The 24,452-nt window shown below is 38.1% G+C and overlaps 1 pseudogene; it reads left to right on the forward strand.

Moving 5' to 3' along the window:
* The first annotated feature begins 1,873 nt into the window (after positions 1 to 1,873).
* The window catches only part of LOC140515790 (heat shock cognate 71 kDa protein pseudogene), a 48,154-nt pseudogene continuing 25,575 nt past the window's right edge, over positions 1,874 to 24,452 (forward strand).

A 24,452-nucleotide genomic window follows, 5' to 3' on the forward strand; every position in this document is an offset into this window, starting at 1 on the left:
AGGAAGTAGAAAATGGTAAATTACATCACAGGAAGAAGTACAAAACTATAGTAGAGGGAAAGAGGGGAGAGAGATGAGCATTGTTTGAGAGGTACTCTCATCTGATTTGGTTCAAGGAGGGAACAACAACCTTACTTATGTATATAAATCGAACTAGCTCCATAGGCAGTAGGAGGGTAAAGGGGAAGAAAAGGGAGGGGAACCTAAAAGGAAGGGAAGAAGTAGTAAGGGTAAAGGGGTGTAAAAGGGAGGAGGGTGGAAAGAAGGAAGGTAATACTGCAGGAGCAGGTGGTGAAAAGTAAAAAAAAAACTCGATTGAGGAGGGACATGGAGACGGGAGAAGTAAAAGAACAAATGATGGGAAAGAGAATGAAGTTAAAGACACAAATGGTAATCATAACTGTGAATGTGAGTAGAATGAACTCTCCCATAAAACAGAGATGGATAGCAGAATGGATTAAAAGCCATAATCTAACAATATGTTGTCTAATAGAAACACATTTGAAATGGGGGAAACACACAGGGTAAAGATAAAAGTTTGTAGTAGAATATATTGTGCCTCAGCTGATGCAAGAAAAGCAGGGGTAGCGATCCAAATCTCAGACAAAGCAAAGTAGAAATAGATCTAATCAAAGGAGATAAGGCAGAAAACTGTATCCTGCAGGAAGGCATAATAGACAATGAAGCAATATCATTACTAAACATGTATGCTCCAAGTGATATAGAATCCAGATTCTTAGAGGAGAGTTTGGAGGAGTTGAAGGATGAAACAGACAACAAAATTATACTAGTGGGGGACCTCAAACTCCCCCTCTCTGTACTTGATAAATCTAACCTCAAAATAAACAAGAAAGAGGTTAAGGAGGTAAATAAAACTGTGGATAAGGTAGATATGATAGATCTCTTGAGAAAATTGAATGGAAATAGAAAGGAATATGCATTTTTCTCAGTGGTACATGGCACATATACAAAAATTGACCATGTTTTAAGACAAAAAAATCTCACAATTCAGTGCAGAAAAGCAGAGAAAGTCAATGCATCCTTCTCAGATCATAATGCAATTCAAATTATGTGTAATGAAACGCCATGGAAAGATAAACTGAAAATTAATTGGAAGCTAAATAATCTAATCCTAAAGAATGTTGAGGACCAGGATGGAGTGCAGTGGCAAGTTCAGCATAGCACTTCAAGAAAACCTGTTCTTTGAGGCTGTGCTCATCATCATCCAGAATTGCTTTCTAGCCCCCCTCCCCCCGGATGTTGCTGTCTCAGTGAGATAAACAAGAGAACTATAGAATACAAGGGATATGTAAAATAGCTGCCCTCTACGCTAACATTCTTTAAGACAATAAGACTGGCCAAATTAGTAAGACGGAGACGAGTAGATTGCCACGTAGACTTGCAGTTTCAGTCCTTAAAAACCCTGACCCTCAGATCAATGAATGAAGTTGCTTTATCTTCCCTTGCCTGCCCATGTCTTTCCTCTTCATCACTTTCACTGAGCCACGTGGGGACGCTGGCCATCCACCACATATGACGTCTCAAACAGGGACCTGACTTAGAAATGCGATTCATCCTTTGGTGATAGTGGCCTCCTTTGAAGGAGCTCCTTGTTGTGCCAAAGCAACTAAAGTAAGGGGAAGCCTCAAGAGTCTTTTCGGGGACATTTCACTTCCTCTGAGGGTTCATGCAGGCACAACGAAGATTTCTGCATCATTGCAGACTTAGGGGAAGAATTCATTGTGTTTCAGAACCAAAAACCTGATTCTGTTCATAAGAAATCAGAGCTGACAGGTAAACAGCAAAAGTAAGGTTAACAATGAGACTGATATTTTTTAAGAACAGAGACACTCAGGTAGCGGTGGACGCTGAGATGGAGGAAGGGGGAGAAGAGGTAGACTCCTGGCCAAAGGAAGCCTCAGCACCCCTGGAACCCCCGGCTCCCACAGAGGTACCATCCTATACTCCTCCAGAAAGGAGAAGACCAGCAGGTCCTTTCTCCAAGGTTCATCTTCTGCCTATCTTCGGCCGCTTAAAAGTCAGCTATCACTTTTAGAAAAAAAAACTTTCCAAGAGGCCAGGAAAAGAGGAAAAGATATACTTTTTTAAATGGGGCAACTATTGCCAGTGACAGAAATCCTAGATCCCAATAACCCAAGAGGAGTTGCAAGAGAATTCACCCCTCTGGATTCTAAATTTTTAAGGAATTAAAACAAGAGGCAGTCAATTATGGACCAAGTAATTCTTACATTCAGTCTCTTCTAGACAACATTTCTCAGGCAGCCCTATGCCCCAATAATTGGTGAAATTTAGATAAAAACACTCTTGAAGGAGATTATTTTAACTTGGAAATTTGAATTTTATAAAGGATGTTTGGAACAACGTAAAAGAAATCAAGTCAAAGGTCTAATTTATGCAGAGAATTTCTGACAATCTTTTCTCAGTTTTTGATCTTTTCTCAGTTTTTTGAATTCTTTTTATTGTCTGTATACACACATATCTGTCTCTCTATCTATCCATCTATTTATACATACATATGTGTATATATATATATATATATATATATATTCTGCTTCTATATGTTCTGTGTGAGTGTGTTTGTGTGTTAATCTCTTTCCCACATTTTCTCTTTCCCTTCCCCTTGTCCCTTCTCTCTGATGGCTGCAGCATCAGGGAGAATAATGAGAGAAAGAAAGAGAGACACTAATCTTATATTATTTAGTTTAAGGAAAGCATAAAAGTTTTGGAAATTGTTGGTAAAATTCTCTCACTCCTTCTGCCTTCTAATCCTGGCCAGATTGTGAAGGTGGAAAGACAAGAAGAAATCAGGGAAACTTTTCCCCTCATATCTGAGAGGCAGACTGACTAGCATTTTATTTATCTCATGCCTCACCTAAAAGAGAAAGGTTTTTGTATAATGGAAAATAACCAAAAGTAGTTATTCTGGTCATATTTTAAGTGAAACATGTAACTCCTAATTGGATGTTAAGACAGGTCAGAATTTGCTATATTACTTGACACTAAGGCAAATTGAGAAAAATGCATAGATCTGAAAAAACCTCAGAGATAAAGCTTTTGGACTCTCCAGTAGAAAGGAAAGGATTTGGTGCCACTGGATAATTTTCCAGAAGTCTCCCTCACTCCCACTGAAAGATTCAAAAGGCCTCTCTTTCAAATAAGTTCTTAAGGAGTGAACATAGAAGTAAAATTTATTTGAGTAAAGGTTAGAAACATTAAGGTTTTTTTTACCCTGTGGTCCTAACTAATCATCCAGCTAGGTCTGCAGTGAATAGTTAGGACAGCTAAAGATAACTCTTGTCATCCCAGATTAGATCAAGGGAAGAGAATGCTAAAGAATAGTAGGGAATTTAATTAGCCCTCCTGAAGAGTAGGGGTTGGACCACAGCACTATGGGATCCCAAGCCAAGCATCCCCTGTATTTAGAAAGACAAGTCTTCTATTAATAATTTTTATATGTGATGGTTTGGAAATGTAATTAATGGCACCTAAGGTTCACTATTTGTGTTACTACTGTGCTTCTAAATTGTAGTAAAATTGTCTTGTATTGTAAAGATTAAGCAACCACTGTAATCCAGAAATGGTGTTAGACAAATCAATTTTTAAAAATTGTGCAAAACCAGGTATGTTATTTTAAGTTTTACCATTCCTGCTAACCTTGTCTTATAATGTTTTGCTTCTTGCAATTGTCATTTAAAAAACCAGGTATTTCCACCTTTGCCTATCAAAGAAGTTTCAGGGAGGCGAAGCCAAGATGCCAGAGTAGAAAGATACACAGACGCTTAGCTTTTACCGCACAGCTCATAAAACACCTGCAAAGAAGAACTCTCAACAAATTCTAGAGCACCAGAAGCCACAGAACAACGGGATGGAGGAGATTTCTGTTCCAGAGAGACCTGAAAAACTGACGAGAAAGGTCTGTCGCGCACCAGACCCAGAGCTGAGCTCAGCCCTGCTTTGACCACGCGGAACTGAGAGGAGCAGATCCAATCAGGCTTCAGGAAGGGAATCTCCAGTGGCAGCGGTAGGTCCCTCGACCTACATGCGCCAAAGGTCAGTGAGAAGGTCTTTTCAGCTTGCCAAGAGGGGAGCGGGGTGTCACCATAACTCAAGCCCCCTCTGGAGGCAGCAGCAGACAGGGTCTCCCAAAGCAGGCAGTAGCCCCCATTAATTGCTGAAGGTCTCCTCATAAATGTCCGGAGGGAACTAAGCCCCGTGTGGTGGCCCTGCCCCCACCTGAGCAGCTGATCTTAATCTGACACTGAATGGCAGCCCCACCCTTGCCAAAAGCCCTTGAGGCTTGGGAGCAGCATTTGAATCTCAGCCCCCAAGCACTGGCTGGGCAGAACTGGAAGCCAGGTGGTTGTGGAGAGAAAACTCGGAAGTCAAGTAACTGGCTGGGAAAATGCCCAGAAAAGGGAAAAAAATAAGACCATAGAAGGTTACTTTCTTGGGGAACAGGTGTCTCCCCCTATCATTTCAGATGAGGAAGAACAAAGCAAACTGTCAGAGGAAGTCAAGGCCCCTGCCTCCAGGGCCTCGAAAGGGAACTTAAACTGAGCTCAGGCAATAGAAGAGCTTGACAAATGAGTTAGTAGCTTACTAAAGGAGAACCAAAAAAATGCTGAGGAAAACAGCAGCTTTAAAAAGAGGCTAACTCAATTGGAAAAAGAAGTCCAAAAAGCCAAGGAGGAGAAGGAGGTTTTAAAAAGAAGAAATAGCCAAATGGAAGAGAAGGTTCAAAAGCTCACTGAGCAAAATAATTCGTTGAAAGAGAGAATTGAGTCCAGGGAAACGAATGACTGTGACTTAAACCAAGAAGTTAGTAAACAAAACCAAAAATAGAAGATAATGTGAAATAACTCAATGGAAAAACAACTGACCTAGAAAATAGATGCAGGAGAAATATTTTAAAAATTATTGGACTACCTGAAAGCCATGATCAAAAAAAGAGCCTGGACATTATCTTCCATGAAATTATCAAGGAAACTGCCCTGATGTTATAGAATCAGAGGGCAAAATGGATATTGAAAGAATTCATTGTTCACCTCCTGAAAGAAATCCCAACAGAGAAACTCCTAGGAATACTGTGGCCAAATTCAGAGTTCCCAGATCAAGGAGAAAATATTGCAAGCAGACAGAAAGAGACAATTTGAGTACTGTGGAAATACAATCAGGATGACACAAGATCTGGGAGCTTCAACATTAAGCGATCGAAGGGCTTGGAGTTTGATATTTCAGAAGTTAAAGGAATTGGGATTGAAACCAAGAATCACCTACCCAGCAAATCTGACTATAATACCTCAAGGGAAAAAAATGGTCATTCAGTGATATAAATGACTTGCAAGATTTCATGTTGAAGAAAAGACCAGATCTATATTTAAAAATTTGACTTACCAAGACAAGAATCAAGAGAAGCATGAAAAGGTAAACAGAAAAGACAAATCATAAAAGACTCTCTAAAGCTGAACTGTTTACATTACTACATGGAAAGAAAATATTTTTAACTCTTGAATCTTTTCTCAGTATTTGGAGAGATTGTACATACACACACACATACACATAGATGGATAGAAAGTACAGGGTGTGTTATATCAGAAGAGATGATATCCACATACACACACACACGCACGCACAAATAAAATGAAGTTTCAGCTAAAACAATTTGGCTAAAATTGTTAATTTAAGTTATTTCGAGTAACTGTTTTAATGCTAAACCTAAAATTGTTTACTGGGTGTAGAAAAAAAGGAACTGAATGAACATTTTATTTAGATTAGTTCTGCCCATTCAGAACAGTCCTCCTGTATGCTTGGGGGTGATTCCAATTCCTTTTATTTTGTAAAATTGCTAATTTTGTAAATTGCCCTGTAAACCATCCCTGTGGGCAGAATCATCAACCCTAAGAAAGAAACTTGATTGGTTTACGCAGATTATAAACAATGAATAGGACTTGCTCAGAAGTTGTAAGAAATGGAGAGGATTTTTAACATTTGGCTTTTACATCAAGAGTAGTTTTAAATATGAAAAGAAAAGATCTTAAAAGGAATTCCCTTATGTATATGAGTCCTGGTAAATCTTTTTTGCTTACTGCAACTCCATGAGAACACAAATGACTGTATCTGATTCTGAGGTATGATTAATGAATTTTGTTGTTAAAGGTGAAAGACATTTGGGACCATAATTATTTTTTTTTGAGATTTAATTTGGATATAGTTGTTTGCATTAAATCCGTATCTGAGAGAAACGTCACAAGTTACTCAAAGGGAATGTGATCCTGGATTGTTAACGGAGAAAGTTTATATCTGGAAAGGAAACACTGAGGGGACAATTTTAGCCTCAATCTAGGATGGGATCCCCATGGTCAGTTTCCCCACTGTGTTCTTTTAAAAAAAGGAATAATTCCCACCTAACTATTCCTGAGTCTGAGTATGAAACAGATACTGCATGATTGGGGAATTTTACTCTTATCTGAATTCAAACAGAGTAAAGCATGTTTTACCTGTCATGTTTGCTATGTCACATGTCCCTGCTTTCCTTTTCTATAGCAAATTTCTATGATCAATAGCAAGTGAACAAGAAAACATGCGAGCCGCTTTCTGTAATCTTACTGGGAAATCTAATGTTATTTTTATCTGAAATTAGAACATGTTCAGCAATTAAAGTGAACTACTTAAGGCTCACCTAAGATGTCCCCATTGATTAAAAGGATTTTATAAGCAGTAGTGGTTTTCTGCAATCAGTCTGTTGTGAGATTATATTGCACCTTTTTGACTAAAGCGTTTTGTGATATCTAGAAATTGTGGTAATTAAGAATTTGGCTTGTTCCAATACTTTGGAAATTCGTATTACTTAAGGACATTTATATAACAACTAAGCTTTAGTGGATTTTAGTTTGAAAAAGTTTTATTTTTGTTTCCAAGTAAAAAGAGAATTATCATTTTAAAGATTTTCAACTAATTTTCTTTGTAAAAGTTTAGTGACTCTGTTAACATCAGAACAAATTTTAAACTGTTAAAACAAAAGAAAACACTTTTAGAAGAATTATTTTAAAACAATCTATCTTGCCACGCCTACCAAATTTTCATTTTCAAGACAATGTATTGATAAATTAATATGTAATGATCTACAAAGCAGAAAAGATCTTGCTGTTTAATATGAATTTGTAGTCATTTCGTGACCTAAAAAAAGTTAAAATTAGTGTTTGAACTTATTAACAACATAATTTCTCAAGTTTTTTTCCAGAGTGTATATAATCAGAGAAGGAGAAACTAGCCTGTGAAGCAACGATGTACATCTATTCAGTTGTGAGGTTCAAGTTTGAAATCTCTTTTCTTTAAGACAATACAGTTACGCTAGTGAAGAGTAATAACTTATGAGTTATCTTGTCTATGGCAGAAATATAAAGAAAAGTGAAGCAGTCTGAATGATGGGGATCAGACTCTGTCAACCTCCCTTAACTCCCCTTGAATCTCTCCCACCTGGCCTTTCATACTCAAATTTATAGCCAGGTCTTCCTGAATCTTCCCACTTAATCTGGCCTTTCCTATTCATTGCCCTTGGCCTAGCTTAGCCTTCCTTTGTCTGTTATGTCAGAGAAATTGTTTTTTATTTATACTCCTTTATGCCTGTTTGGTCTTTGTCTAACCTCCATGCCAGGTTTGTGTTTTCCAAAGTGCAAGCCATCAACTTCCAGGTAACTGCTCAGGCTATGTATCCCTTCAACAGGACCCATATAGTCAGGGACAGCTCCACATCCAATCTCAGCAGGAAGCAATTTCAGAGGCCAAGATCTTCATCCCTTACCCCAAAAGGTCTTGATTCCCATTTCATACACAGCTCCCAGGGCCTATTTTAGAGGGAAATAGACAAACAGACAGCTTGCTCACACTGACAGTTTTAGAAGCACAGCATTCCCACAACCAATTTCATCAGTCAGCTTCCAAGTTTCATAGGCAATTTCACATTACTAGAGAGCAAGCCAGAAGCAAAGTAAAGTCTTGTCCACATTGCATTCCATTTTTGCCAGCTCCATCAAATACATCCATCAATCCTCGAGGATGCAATCCTCTTGAAATATAGCAAATGAACGTCTCCCACTGAACGGGATTTATCGGGGCCGTTCACCCCGAGCCAACAGGTTTATCTGACCAGCAGGGCCTGTCGACCCTGAAGGAGCTCGCTGTGAGTAACGGATGAGGCAGGAGGCAAAGATGTAAGGCAACTCCATTTATTCAAACTAGCTCAGGCACTTATATAGTATCATGTACGCCTTAGTTACGTAAGCAGCACAAGCAAGATTAAACTAGTTTAAGCAAGTTTTGCTATTGCTTTCCAGGCACGTTTCAGGAAGCATCTGGTGGTGAACAGGGGTGGAACCCTTCCTCCCAGGGCCATCTTGTTCATGCCTTACCAATCTCCCCTCAGATTACCTGAGCCGTGAGTGGTGTACGCCGTCCAAGAGAGCTGAGGGTTGGCAATTCCCTTACATCCCACGTCCCAGAATTTGGAAGGAATAAATACCTTGACGTGACTATAGACACATATTCAGATTATACTATTGCCACCCCACTGACTGGGGAATGAACAGAATTTGCTATTGATATTCTGTTTAGGTGTTTTGCAACTCTAGATATTCCAGAAATTATAAAAACAGATAACGGTCCAGCTTATACTAGTCAAGTGTTTACTAAGTTCTGTCTGTCATGCACAATACTGCATAGAACTGGCATCCCATATAATCCTACTGGTCAGGCCATTGTAGAACGTTACCATAGCGGCATAAAAACTCTCCTCCAAAAATAAAATAAAGGGCGAGAAGAAGACAAAACAATAAGGAGAAGAGTTGACATGGTACTGTATGCCATAAATTTCCTGACACCAGGTAGAGAGAGGCTTATGCCTGCTCAAAAACAGTTTAAAAAAAGCAAAACACACCTCACTGATTGGAAAGAAGTGAAGGTGAAATGGAACGACCCAAAGACAGGCCCTGTGTTAATGTGGGGGCGAGGGTATGCCTGTATTTCCACTGGAAATGGTGAAGAAATGATCTGAACACCAGAAAGAAACATCCGACCTCTGCCACACATTGGAGAAGATACAGATCGAGGAGAAGAGAAAAGAAAAGAAGCCAGGAACATGACGAACTTGTCACCGGACTCATAAGACAATGAAGACACACATTCTGCTTCTAGGCACCCTCCAGCTGACCACTGGAGCAGAAGAAATTGAATGAGAGGGAGACAGATGGACTTTTGTAAGTAATCCGCCTTGGGTTAGGGTGGTGACATGGGGAGAGGAGACAGAGAAGGTAATTATGGTAGGAAATTGGTCAAAGGTTTTTGGGAAACAAATTGATATAGATAGAAAAAATGCATCTTTGCCATCAGTTAAATATAATTTTACATGATTAGCCCATATGAATTCTATTTGCTTTGCAAAGAGTGTTAATGCCTCTGAACATCCACCTTATTTACAGCTTTCCATCATTAATAGCACTGCACAAATAATACCACAGAGCTGGGGATCACATTGGAATATACTTACGTTAGGGATGAAAGGTAATGAGTCAACACAGGGGCCCATAAGAAGGAGCAATTAACTACCATGCTACAAGATGGCTAGTTGGGATACTGAACATAATCATTTCCCTCCATTTGTGAGATTTCAATCTCCTTATCGATCTGTGAACAATGATACAAACATCATAAGGCAGAGTTAGTTATCCCCTAACTTCCAGGAATTGGTTGAATTGTGGGGGGGGGGGGTGGATTATTCATGAATGGATGTCTCCCGAAGGAAAATGTTACTATAAATACGTCAGAAAAAGGGACACGGAAGATGACATGCTTTAATTGTACTATTACTGAATGCATTGGTTCTCGTATAGCTAATACTAGTATTATTTCTGTAATTCTGTGCCCTGGGTTTGCCTTAATGCTTATCAAAAGTAAAAACTGGCATATGTCTGTATCTGATCGAACTTTTAATCAGTTAGTGATGAAAGTAAGTCAGAAAGGATGTATAAGTTGCATTATTTTAGTCATTGTAAGCTTTGTGGCAGTGTTGGCTTTCTCTGTATCAGCTGGTTTATCTGTACATACTACTTAATGGATGCTTTAAGGGAAACTGTCGTGGTGGTGGGAAACGAAGTTGATGTCATTGAAAGAAGATTGTCGGGGGGCGGAGCCAAGATAGCGGAGTGAAAGCAATGACTCACCTAAGCTCCTGGACAAATTCCTCTGGATACCTCTGAAAGGAGAATCTGACCAAACTTTGAAGGTGCGGAATCCAGTGGGTGACAGACTTTGACGGATTCGGAGATCAGGTTAGACTGAAAGGTCCACGGGAAGGATCTGTTCCACGGGGGTGAACCCCCAGCGCACAGCGCAGCATGGTCAGCGCAGCGGGGCGGAAGGTACCTGAGAACCCCGAAAGTGGCGGGCGGAACCAGCGGACCAGGAGACCAGCCAAACCGAGCCGGTGAGAGCCGCTGAGCGCCAGGTATCAGCGCAGCAGCCCTTGAAACCTTCAGACTGAAGACTAAACTTCGGTAAGTCACCTACTTGAACTTCCGGGAGCCAGGATGGCGGAGTGACCAGTAAATGCTCTCTCCTCCCTCCTGATGACCGTGAAAGAACCATAAAATATTTCCCCAGAAAAATCCTGGATCAGCAGGAACAGCAGAAGGGGGCAAGTAGTCTCATAACACCAGAGGCTAGGAAAATAGCAAAGGGGGATTCTTCCTACTGTGGCGGAAGCGATCTGGAAGGACAGAGGACCCAGGGCAGAGAAAATTCGCACTGAGACCCAGGCAAGCCTCAGCTCCGGGAGAGGAGGCCCAGGAGGGGTGGGAACACGCATTAGCATCTAGGCGTGCCTCAGCCCTCCAGGGAAAAAGGGAAGACAATAGGGAAGCTGGGATCACCATCCCCAGAGCTTGCCTTTGCCTCAGTACAGCTGAGGAGATCTCCTGTGACCAGACCACCCCTTCCACACTTAACAAGCTAACCCGAGGGTTGATCTGGGAAACAAAAAACAAAAACCTGCTTTTAGCTTTTTCACACAAAAGCTCAAGACAAAGTTCTACACCTTCTGACTGAAAGAACCAGAAGCTACAACACTCAGCCAACATCATGAATAGGAAAAAGCAGAAGGGAGAAAAAAACATAGAATCTTTCTATGGGGATAAAGACCAAAACACAAATACCAAAGAGGTCAGAGCTGAGACTGTACTTCCATCTGAAACTTCAGAAGGGACTATGAACCTCTCACAAGCACAAGTAGCTTTCCTGGAACAGCTGAAGAAGGAAATAGAAGAAAACCTGGCCAATGATTTTAAAATTATAAAAAAAAAATTCACTGATGAGAACATCACTTTGAAAAGGAAAATTGAACAAATGGAAAAGGAAGTTCAAAAGCTGACTGGAGAAAATAATTCCCTAAAAGGAAGAGTTAATCAAATGGAAAAGGAAACCCAAAACCTAATTGGGAAAATTGATCACATGGAAAAGGAAACACAAAACCTAACTGGGAAAATTGGTCGAATGGAAAAGGAAGTACAAAAATTAAATGGAGAAAATAGTTCCTTAAAGGGAAAAATTGGTCAGATGGAAAAGGAGATGCAAAAGTTAACTGAAGAAAACAATACGATGAAGATTAGAATTGGGCAAGTAGAAACTAATGACTCAATGAGGCAGTAAGAATCAGTCAAACAAATCTAAAGAATGAAAAGACAGAAGAAAATGTAAAATATTTAATTGGAAAAACAACTGACCTGGAAAATAGATTCAGGAGAGAAAAATCTAAGAATTATTGGCCTGCCAGAAACCCATGATGAAGAAAAGAGTCTGGACAATATCTTCCAGGAAATCATCAAGGAAAACTGCCCAGAAGTACTAGACTCAGAGGGCAAAATAGTCATCGAAAGAATCCACCGTTCCCCTCCCGAAAGGGATCCCAAACGGAAAACCCCAAGAAATATCGTGGCCAAATTCCAGAGCTATCAAGTGAAGGAGAAAATACTACAAGCAGCCAGAAAGAAGCAATTCATATATCAAGGACATACAGTCAGGATCACACAGGACTTTGCAGCTTCTACATTAAAAGATCGAAAGAATTGAAACCCAATATTCCGTAAGGCAAAGGAGTTGGGACTTCAAGCAAGGATCAACTACTCAGCAAAGTTCAGCATAACATTTCAGGCAAGGAGAAAGTCATTCAACGAAATAAGGGATTTCCAGAGCTTCCTGACCAAAACGCCAGAACTCAATAGACAATTTGACCTTCAAATGCAGATCTCAAGAGAATCATAAAAAGGTAAACAGGGGGGAAAAAACAAAAACAAAAACTTGTTACTCAATTAGGGCAAACTGTTTACCTCCCTATAAGGGAAGATGATACCTGTTAATCTTGAGAACTGTGCCCCTATTATGATAAAAGGGATATACATAGAGAGAACGGATATAAAGTAAATGATGTCATGTCAAAAATATGATTTAAGTATGAGAAGGGATTGTAATAGGAGGTGTGAAAAGGAGGAAGCAGAAAATGGCAAATTACATCACAGGAAGAAGTACAAAACTATAGTAGAGGGAAGGAGGGGAGGGAGATGAGCATTGTTTGAGAGGGACTCTCATCTGATTTCTCTAAAGGAGGGAACAATAATCTTAAGTAGATAATTCTAACTAGCTCTATAGGTAGTAGGAGGGGAAGGGGGAAGAAAGGGGAAGAAGGCTAAAAGGGAGGGAAGAAGCAATAAGAGTAAAGGGGAGTAAAAGGGAGGGGGGCTAAAAGAAGGAGGGGAAGGTTGCAGGAGGAGCGGGTGAAAAGTGAATACTATTGAGGAGGGGAAGGGAGACGGGAGAATGGTGGGAAAGAGGATGGAGGGAAATACACAGATTGTAATCATAACTGTGAATGTGAATGGAATGAATTCTCCTATAAAACGGAAACGGATAGCAGAATGGATTAAAAGCCATAATCCAACAATATGCTGCTTACAAGAAACACATTTGAAAGGGGGGGGGGGATACACATAGGATAAAGGTCAAAGGACGGAGGAGAATATATTGTGCTTCAGATGATGTAAGAAAGGCAGGAGTAGCAATCCTAATCTCAGACAAAGCAAAAGCAGAAATAGATCTAATCAAAAGGGATAAGGATGGAAACTATATCCTGCTAAAAGGCACCATAGACAATGAAGCAATATCTTTACTAAACATGTATGCTCCAAGTTGGATAGCATCCAGATTCTTAGAGGAGAGGTTGGGGGAGTTGAAGGAAGAAATTGACAGCAAAACTATTCTAGTGGGGGACCTCAGCCTCCCCCTCTCTGAACTTGATAAATCTAACCTCGAAATAAACAAGAAAGAGGTTAAGGAGGTAAATAAATCTCTGGATAAGGTAGATATGATAGATCTTTGGAGAAAATTGAGTAGGAATAGAAAGGAATATACCTTTTTCTCAGCAGTACATGGAACATTTACAAAAATTGACCATGTACTAGGATATAAAAATCTCACAATCCAGTGCAGAAAGGAAGAGATAATCAATGCATCCTTCTCAGATCATAATGCATTAAAAATTACATGTAATAAAAGGCCATGGAAAGATAAACCAAAAATGAATTGGAAACTAAATAATCTAATCCTAAAGAAGGGTTGGGTTAAAGAAGAAATCATAGAAACAATCAACAATTTCATTCAAGAGAATGACAATAGTGAGACAACATACCAAATTTTATGGGATACTGTAAAAGCAGTTATTAGGGGACGTATTATATCTTTGAATGCTTACATAAATAAAATAGAGAAAGAGGAGATCAATGACTTGAGCTTGCAGTTGAAAAAGCTAAAAAAAGAACAAATTTAAAATCCCCAATTAAATACCAAATTAGAAATACTGAAAACCAAAGGAGAAATTAATAAAATTGAAATTAAGAAAACTATTGAATTAATAAATAAAACCAATAGGTGGTTTTATGAAAAAACTAATAAAATTGATATACCTTTGGTCAATCTGATTTAAAAAAAGAAAGAAGAAACCCAAATTACTAATATTAAAAATGAAAGGGGTGAACTCACCTCCAATGAGGAGGAAATTAAAACAATAATTAGAAACTAATTTGCCCAATTTTATGCCCACAAATTCGATAATCTAAACGAGATGGATGAATATTTTAAAAAATACAAATTGCCCAGATTAACAGAAGAGGAAGTTGAATACCTAAACAGGCCCATCTCAGAAAAAGAAATTGAACAAGCCATCAATGAACTCCCTAGGAAAAAATCTCCAGGGCCAGATGGATTCACAAGTGAATTCTATGAAACATTTATAGAACAGTTAATTCCAATACTATATAGACTATTCTTGAAAACTGGGGAAGAAGGAGTCTTCCCAAATTCTTTCTAGGATACAAATATGGTTTTGATACCCAAACCAGGAAGAGACAAAACAGAGAAAGAAAATTATAGACCAATTTCCCTAATGAATATAGATGCAAAAATTTTAAATAAGATTCTAGCAAAACGAATACAGCATCTTATCATGAGATTAATACATTATGATCAGGTAAGATTCATACCAGGAATGCAGGGCTGGTTCAATATTAGGAAAACTATTAGCATTATCGATCACATCAGCAATAAAGCTAACAAAAACCACATGATTATCTCAATAGATGCAGAAAAAGCTTTTGACAAAATACACCACCCATTCCTACTAAAAACACTGGAGAACGTAGGAATAAAGGGAACTTTCCGTAAAATAATAAGCAATATCTATCTAAAACCTTCAGCAAGCATTATATGCAATGGGGATAAGCTGGATGCATTCCCAAGAAGATCAGGGGTGAAACAAGGATGTCCATTATCACCACTATTATTCAACATGATACTAGAAATGTTAGCTGTAGCAATTAGACAAGATAAAGATATTGAAGGAATAAGAATAGCTAAAGAAGAAACTAAGTTATCACTCTTTGCAGATGATATGATGATTTACTTAGAGAATCCCAGAGATTCAAGTAAAAAATTACTTGAAATAATAAACACTTTTAGCAAAGTTGCAGGTTACAAAATAAACCCACACAAATCTTCTGCGTTCCTATATATTAGCAACAAAGTCCAACAGCAAGAGATAGAAAGAGAAATCCCATTTAAAGCTAGGGTAGACAGTATAAAATACTTAGGAGTTTACCTGCCAAAACAAACCCAGGGATTACATGAACACAATTACAAGACACTTTTTGCTCAAATAAAGTCAGATTTAAGTAATTGGAAAAACATTAGTTGCTCATGGGTAGGCCGTGCTAATACAATAAAAATGACAATTCTACCTAAATTAGTTTACTTATTTAGTGTCATGCCAATTAAACTATCAGACAATTATTTTCTGGAGCTGGATAAAATAATATCAAAATTCATTTGGAAAAACAAAAGGTACAGAATATCAAAGGGACTAATGAAAAGTAATGCTTGGGAAGGTGGCCTAGTGCTACCAGACCTCAAACTCTACTATAAAGCAGCAATTATCAAAACCACTTGGTATTGGCTAAGAAACAGAGAGGTAGACAAGTGGAATAGACTTGGCACTCAAGACGCAGTAGGCAAGGAATATAGCAACCTTCTGTTTGATAAACCCAAGGACCCCAGCTTCTGGGATAAGAACTCATTGTTTGACAAAAATTGCTTGGAAAACTGGATAACAGTGTGGCGGAAATTAGGCATAGACCCATACCTGACACCGCACACAAGAATAAAGTCCAAATGGGTACATGATTTAGGTATAAAGATTGATACCATGAATAAACTGGAGAAGCAAGGAATAGTGTATTTATCAGATTTATGGAGACGGGAAGAATTCTTTACTAAAGAAGAGATAGAAAGCACTATGAAATGCAAAATGGATAATTTTGATTACATTAAACTGAGAAGTTTTTGCACAACCAAACCCAATGCAACCACAATCCAGAGGGATGTAGTAAATTGGGAAAGAATTTTTACAGCTAAGCTCGGGGATAAAGGCCTCATTTCTAGAATATATAGAGAACTGACCCAAATGTATAATCGTTCAAGTCATTCCCCAATTGATAAATGGTCAAAGGATATGAACAGGCAATTTTCGGAAGAAGAAATTAAAGATATCTATAATCATATGAAAAAATGCTCTAAATCACTGTTGATTAGAGAGATGCAAATCAAAACAACTCTGAGGTACCACATCACACCTATAAGATTGGCAAACATGACAGAACAAGAAAATGATAAATGCTGGAGAGGACGTGGGAGAGTTGGAACACTCATTCATTGTTGGTGGAGCTGCGAGCGCATCCAACCATTCTGGAGAGCAATTTGGAACTATGCCCAAAGGGCTACAAAAATGTGCATACCCTTTGACCCAGCAATATCGCTACTAGGACTGTATCCCCAAGAGATCATAAAAATGGGAAAGTGTCCCATATGTACAAAAATATTTATAGCAGCACTCTATGTAGTTGCCAAAAACTGGAAGTCAAGGGGATGTCCATCAATTGGGAATGGCTGAATAAATTATGGTATATGAATGTAATGGAGTACTATTGTGCCATAAGAAATGATGAACAAGAAGACTTCAGAGAGGCCTGGAAGGACTTATATGACCTGATGCTGAGTGAAAGGAGCAGAACCAGGAGAACTTTGTGCACAGCAACGACCACAGTGTGCGAGAGTTTTTTCTCGTAGACTTGGAATTTTGTAATAATGCAAGAACTTCTTAAAAAAAATAAAATAAAATCCCAAAGGTGGTTCTCTAAGGCAAAATGCCTTCCACACTCAGAGAAAGAAATATGGAAGTCATTCGCAGAATGTAGCAGATCATGTTTGTGTATGTGTATGTTTTTGTGTATCATGTTTTGATTTGTTATATGATTTCTTCTATTTATTTTAGTCCGACTACATAGCATGACTATAGTGAAAATGTACTCAATAGGAAAGTATATGTAGAACCTATACAGAACTGTATGTAGTCGTGGGGAGGGAGGGGGATAGTGGGGGGGTAGGTGTGGGGGGGATAAAATCTAAATTTTATGGCAGTGATTGTTAAACATTTAAAAATAATTTTTTTTAAAAAAAAGATTGTCCATGAGGTATAATTACAGGTTCATTTCTATTTGTGTTACTCCTGTCTATTATAATAGTTCTCTATATAATTGGACTGAGATTAGAAATCATTTGAATGAGATATGGGGAATAGAAGTCTTGCTTTGGATACTGAAGATTTTAATCAGATTGCTAATCATATAGATCGGGCATCCAAGGAAAATCTTGACCCTAATGAAACTGCAAGTGTGACGGGATTATTTTGCTAATACAAATCCCTTTGCATCCTTGTTTCATTGGCTCATGTCTATATTACCTCTATCTTTTTGTTTCTTTGTATCGGACCACCTATTTATAGGTGCCTTCTCTCTCATGGGAAAGATCTTCAAACCCAAGTACCTAGTCTCTGCTTACAGTAAAAGAAAGGGGGAATTGTTGAGGGCTAGGATGGAGTGCAGTGGCAAGCTCAAGCTAGAACTTCGGGAAAACCTGTCCTTTTAGACTGTGCTCATTATCATCCAGAATTACTCTCCAGACCCCCCTGAATGTTGCTGTCTCAGTGAGATAAACAAGATAACAACAGAATACAAGGGCTATGTAAAATAGATGCCGTCTAGGCTGACATTCTTTGAGACAGTAAGACTGGCCAAATTACTAGGACTTGAGACCAGTAGATTGTCATGCAGACTTGCAGTTTCTGTCTTTAAAAACCCTGACCTTCAGATCAATGAATGCAGTGGCCCTATCTTCTTCCACCTGCCCATGTCTTTCTTCTTCACCCCTTTCACCCACCCTCGTGGGGACGCCAGGTGTCCACCACAAAAGAAGAGGTGGGTTAAACAACAAATGATAGAAACACTCAACAAATTAATTCAAGAGAATGACAATAATGAGACAACCTACCAAATCTTATGGGAAGTTGAATACTTAAACAAAATCATCTCAGAAAAAGAAATTGAACAAGTCATCCAGAAAATCTCTTGGAAAAAATCTCCAGGGACAGATGGATTTACAAGTGAATTCTATTAAACATTTAAAGAACAGTTAATTCCAATACTATATAGACTATTTTTGAAAATTTCAGGAGTCCTCCCAAATTGCTTTTATAGTACAAATATAGTTTTGATACCTAAACCAGGAAGAGAAAACACAGAGAAAGAAAATTATAGACGAATTTCTCTAATGAATATAGACGCAAAAAATTTTATATGTGATTTTAACAAAACGAATACAGCAACTTGTCATGAGAATAATATAACATGATCAAGTAGGATTCATAACAGGAAGGCAGAGCTCGTTCAATATTAGGAAAACTATTAGCGTTATCAACCATATCAACAATAAAACTAACAGAAACCACATGATTGTCTCAATAGATGCAGAAAAAGCTTTTGACAAAATACAGCACCCATTCCTATTAGAAACACTGGAGAACATAGCAATAAAGGGAACTTCCCATAAAATAATAAGCAGTATCTACCTAAAACCTTCTGTAAGCATTATGTGCAATGGTGATAAGCTAGATGTATTTCCACTAAGATCAGGGATGAAAGAATGATGTCCCTTGTCAGCACTATTATTCAATATAGTACTAGAAATATTAGCTACAGCAATTAGACAAGATAAAGAAATTGAAGAAATTAGAAGAGGCGAAGAAGAAACTAAGTTATCACTCTTTGCAGATGATATGATGATGTACTTAGGCAATCCCAGAGATTCAATTAAAAAACTACTTGAAATAATAAAAACCGTTGGCAAAGTTCCAGGTTACAAAATAAAGCCGCACAAATCTTCTGCATTTCTATATATTAGTTAGAAAGCCCACCAGCAAGATACAGAAACAGAAATCTTATTTAAAGCTAGGGTAGACACTATAAAATATTCGGGAGTTTATCTGCCAAAACAAACACAGGAACTATATGAACACAACTACAAGACACTTTTCACAGAAATAAAGTCAGATCTAAGTAAGTAGAAAAACAACAGTTGCTCATGGGTAGGCCAAGGCAATATAATAAAAACGACAATTCTACCTAAATTAATTAATTTATTTAGTGTCATATCAATTAAACTATCACATAATTACTTTCTAGAACTGAAAAAAATAGTATCAAAATTCATCTGGAAGAGCAAAAGGTCCAGAATATCAAAAGGACTAATGAAAAGGAATGCTAGGGAAGGTGGCCCAGCTCTATGAGAACTCAAATTTTATTACAAAACGGCAAATAACAAAACCACTTGGTACTGGCTAAGAAACAGAAGGGTAGACAAAGTGGAATAGGCTAGGTACTCAAGACACAGTAGACAATGAATATAGCAATCTACTGTTTGATAAACCCAAGGACCTTAGCTTCTGGAATAAGAACTCACTGTTCGACAAAAATTGCTGGGAAAACTGGATAACAGTGTGGCAGAAAGTAGGTATAAACCAATGTCTGACACCGTACACAAGAATAAAATCCAAATGACTACACTATCTAGGTATAAAGATTGATAGGGTGGACAAATTGATGGAGCAAGGAATAGTGTATTTATCATATTTATGGCGAAGGGAAGAATCTTTGACTAAAAAAGAGTTAGAAAGCATTATGAAGTACAAGATGGATAATTTTGATTACATTAAGCTGGAAAGTTTTTGCACAACCAAACGCAATGAAAGCAAAATTCGGAGGGATGTACAAAACTGGGAAATAATTTTTATAGCTAATGTTGGTGACAAAGGCCTCTTTTCTAGTGTACATAGAGAACTGAGCCAAATGTACAAAAATCCAAGTGATTCCCCAGTTGATAAATGGTCAAAGGATATGAACAGGCTTTCTTCAGAAGAAGAAATTAAAAATATCTATAGTCATATGAAAAAATGCTCCAAATCACTTTTAATTGGAGAGATGAAAATCAAAACAACTCTGAGGTACCACATCACACCTATCAGATTGGAAATCATGACAGAATAGAAAGATGATGAATGGTGGAGAAGATGTGGTAGAGTTGGAACATGAATATGCTGTTGGTGGAGCTGTGAGATGGTCCAATCATTCTTGAAAAAAATTTGGAACTATGCCCAAAGGGCTACAAAAATGTGCATACCCTTTGACCCAGCAATGGCGCTTCTAGAACTGTATTTCCAAGAAATCATAAAAATTGGAAAGGGTCCCACGTGTACAAAAATATTTTTAGCAGCACTCTTTGTGGTGGCCAAAAACTGGAAATCAAAGGGATGTCCATCAATTGGGAAATCGCTGAATACATTGTGGTACATGAATGCAATGGAATACTATTTTACTATAAGAAATGATGAAGTGGAAGACTTCAAACAGGCCTGGAAATATTTATATGACCTGATGCTGAGCGAAAGGAGCAGAACCAAGAGAACTTTGTGCACAGCAAGGACCACAATGTGTGAGAGTTTTTCTTGTAGACTTGGAGCTTCATTGCAACGCAAGGATTTAGAAAAAAATTCCCAGTGGTCTTCTAAGGCAAAATACTTTCCACATCCAGAGAAAGAACTATGGAATTCAATCGCAGAATGTAGCAGATCAATTTTTTTTTGGTATATTTATGTATTGCATTAGGGTTTGTTAGATGATTTCTCCCACTCATTTCAGTTCTTCAACACAGCATGACTGTAGTGAAAATATATATTAATAGGAATGCATGTGTAGAACCTACTCAAAAGTATATGCTGTCTTGGGGTAAGGGAGGGGTTGGAGGGAAAGGAGGGAGAAACGACAATCTAAGTTAATTATGGTAGTGATTGTAGAACATTGAAAATAAATAAAAATTAATTAAAACATATTTATAGCAATTTTTTAAATCTAGGGATTTTTAAAAAAATCATCACCCTTTCAGGTTTGCAGGCAGTTACCCATCTGGTTTGCATTTTGTTGGTAAAATATTTTAGGAAACACTAATGTGGCTTCATGGTTAATAATTTTATGCTATCCTGAATCAATTGTAGAAAGAGATTTGAATTATATTCGTGATAGACAATAACTACACTTGAGAGGAAAGAGCATTGGGCAAAGAAATGGGAAACTTCAATTATAGTTCTGGCTTTATCATGAATTAGCTATATATCCTGTAGTCAATCAACTCTCTTGGGTCTAAGTTTCCCCACTTACACAGCCATAATAGCAATAATATTTGCTTTTTCTTGTGTTAAGAGTTATTTTGATTAAAAATATTCATGCAATATGCGGCCAAGATGGCAAAGTGACATCATGCACTTTCTAGAGTGCTGCCCCAAAGCCCTGCCAAATATCTGTAAAAAATGACTCTAAACAAATTCTGAAGGTGCAGAACCCACAGAATGATGGGGTGAAGCAAATCTCCCACCCAAGGCATCCTGGAAGACTAGTGAAAAGTGTCTGTAGACGCACATTGCTAGCAAAGCTCAGCTCAGCATAGACAGGACCTGCCATGCCTTAGGGAGACTTAATCTCTCCCTCCTGTGGTGGTTTCCAGACTTAAGGACCCCAAAACACTGAAGATAAATTGCAAGCTCAGTGGGAAAAGCCTGTGGGATCAGTGCAGAAGAGTGGAGTGATCTGATCCCAGACCCAAGGCAGCAGAGGGGTGAGGGGCAGAGGAGCCTATAGCAGCCACAGTAGTAACAGGGTCAAAGACAGGGACTATTTCTGGAGTTCTGGGCCCCAAGATTGTGGGGGAAATAGAGCGACTGGCAGTACACCTCCCATCTGCACTAGAAGTAGAGAACTACCTCTACAAAGAGCTCAAAACTCAAATAAATGGCTTGGGAAATGAGCAAAAAAAGTGAAAGAGAATCAGACTATAGATTCTTACTTTGGTGACAAGGAAGACCAAAGTATACAAAAATAAGAAAATAAAGTTAAATCTCCTTCATAAAAAGCCTCCAAGAAAATTTTGAATTGGTCTCAGTCCATGGAAGATTTCAAAAGGCATTTTGAAAAATCATGTAAGAGAAGTACAGCAAATCCTGGGAAGAGAAATGAGAGTGATGCAAGAAAATCATAAAAACAAGTCAACTGCAATCTAAAGGAGACCCCAAAAATGCTGAAAAAAATAACACTTTAAAAAACAGACTAACTCAAATGGAAAAAGAGATCCAAAAAGCCAAGGAGGAGAAGAATGCCTTAAAAAGGAGAATTGGCCAGATGGAAAAGGAGATCCAAAAGCTCATTGAAAAAAATAATTCCCTAAAGATTAGAATAGAGCAAATGGAAGGTAGCGCCTTTATGATAAATCAAGAAATTATTAAACAGAAGCAAAGGCATGAAAAAATAGCAGACAATGTGAAATATCTCATTGGAAAAACAACAGACCTGGAAAACATATCCATGAGAGAAAAAACTAAACATTATGGGACTACATGAAACGCATGATCAAAAATAGAGCCTAGACATCATCTTTCATGAAATTATCAAGGAAAACTGCCCTGATAGTCTAGAAACAGAGGGTAAATAAATATTGAAAGAATCCCCTGGTCACCTCTTGAAAGAAATCCGAAAAGTAAAACACCTAGGAATATTGTAGCCAAATTCCAGAGTTCCCAAGTCAAGGAGAAAATATTGCAAGCACCCAGAAGTAACCACTTCGAGTATTGTGGAAATACAATCGGGATAATGCAGCATCTATCATCTTCTACATTAAGGGATTAAAGGGCTTGGAATATGATATTCTAGAAGTCAAAGGAGTTAGGATTAAAACTAAGAATCACATACCCAGAAAATCTGAGTATAATTCTTCAGAGGAAAAAATGGTCACTCAATGATTTTGAAGATTTTCAAGCATTCTTGATGAAAAGACCTGAGCTAAATATAAAATTTGACTTTCATAGTAAGATCAAGAGAAGCATGAAAAAGGAAACAGGAAAGAGAAATCATAAGGGGCTTACTAAAGTCGAACTCTTTATATTCCTACTTAGAAAGAAAATATTTGTAACTCTTGAGACTTTTCCCAGTATTTGTATAGTTGGAGGGAATATATACATGTAGACAGATGGCACAGGGGGAGTTGAATAGGAAGGTATGATATCTAAGAAAATAAAATTAAGGAATGAGAGAGGGATATATTAGGAGGAGAAAGGGAGAAATGGGATGGAGCAAATTCTCTCTCATAAAAGAGGCAAGAAATAGCTTTCTCAATGGAGAGGAAAGGAGGGAGGTGAGAGGGAAAAAGTGAAGCTTACACTCATCACATTTGGCTTAAGGAGGGAATAACACGCACACTCAATGGGGTTTGAAAATCTATCTTACACTACCGGAAAGTAGGAGAGAAGCACATTAGTGGGGTAACAGGGGAATTATAGAAGGAAGGTCAAATGAGAGGAGGGGATAATTAGAAGTAAACACTTTTGGAGAAGGACAAGGTGTAAAGAGGGAAGAGAATAACTGCGGGGGGCAAGATATGATGGAAGGAAATATAGTTAGTCTTTCACACTATGACTTTCATGGGAGTCTTTTTCATAACTACCCATGTATAGCCTATATTGAATTGCTTGCCTTCTCAGTGAGGATGGGTGGGCAGGGAGGAAGTTGGAACTCAAAGTTTTAAATCGATGTTAAAATTTTTACATGCAATTGGGAAATAAAAAATAAAGGTAATAGGGTATAGAAATATATCTTGAACTACAAGAAAAGAGAGAAATGAGAATAAGGGAAAGGAGGGGTGTGACAGAAGGAAGAGAAGATTGGGGGAACAGGTAATCAGAATGCACAGTGTCTTGGAGTGCGGGAGGGGAAAGATGGGGAGAAAATTTGGAACTCAAAATCTTGTGAAAATGAATGTTGAAAACTAAAACATAAAATAAAAAGGGCCATCCCTTGAGAAAAAATACTAGAATCTGTCCCTAATGACAAAATGACTTTGTAATATTACATTCACAGAAGCATAACTCAGGGGTGTTGTGGATAATTTTAAGGGTCTAATTACATTGTATGATGAACTTTCTATTCAGAAATGAAATAAACATTGTTCAATAAAGAAAAGCGTAACATTCATAGCATCATCCTTAAGTAAAATACATCTAATGGATTCTATTTATTTTTTTGTTGATTTATCTCATAACACTCACAATGTCATATGATACGTAGCATATATCATTGCAACCCCAAAGTCAGGGGGTCCCAGACAAGGGTCTTCCATAGCACAATGTATTCCTAAAGGGTAACAGAAAATACAACAACGTCCACCCCTAGGTCATTACAAGAACAATCTCCTTAATGAATGCACAATGTTGGTCATGGAGGAGCCATGAGATCCGAGTCTGTAAATGCTCTGCAGATTCTCAAACATATCTCCTCAGGATGCCAGTCCAGTGGAATTGACAGAGAGAAAAGCACAGAACTCCAGATAATTGCAGCAGCTGCTCCTGACAC

The sequence above is a fragment of the Notamacropus eugenii genome, chromosome X (assembly GCF_028372415.1).
Source record: "Notamacropus eugenii isolate mMacEug1 chromosome X, mMacEug1.pri_v2, whole genome shotgun sequence".
Classification (NCBI taxonomy): Eukaryota; Metazoa; Chordata; class Mammalia; order Diprotodontia; family Macropodidae; genus Notamacropus; species Notamacropus eugenii.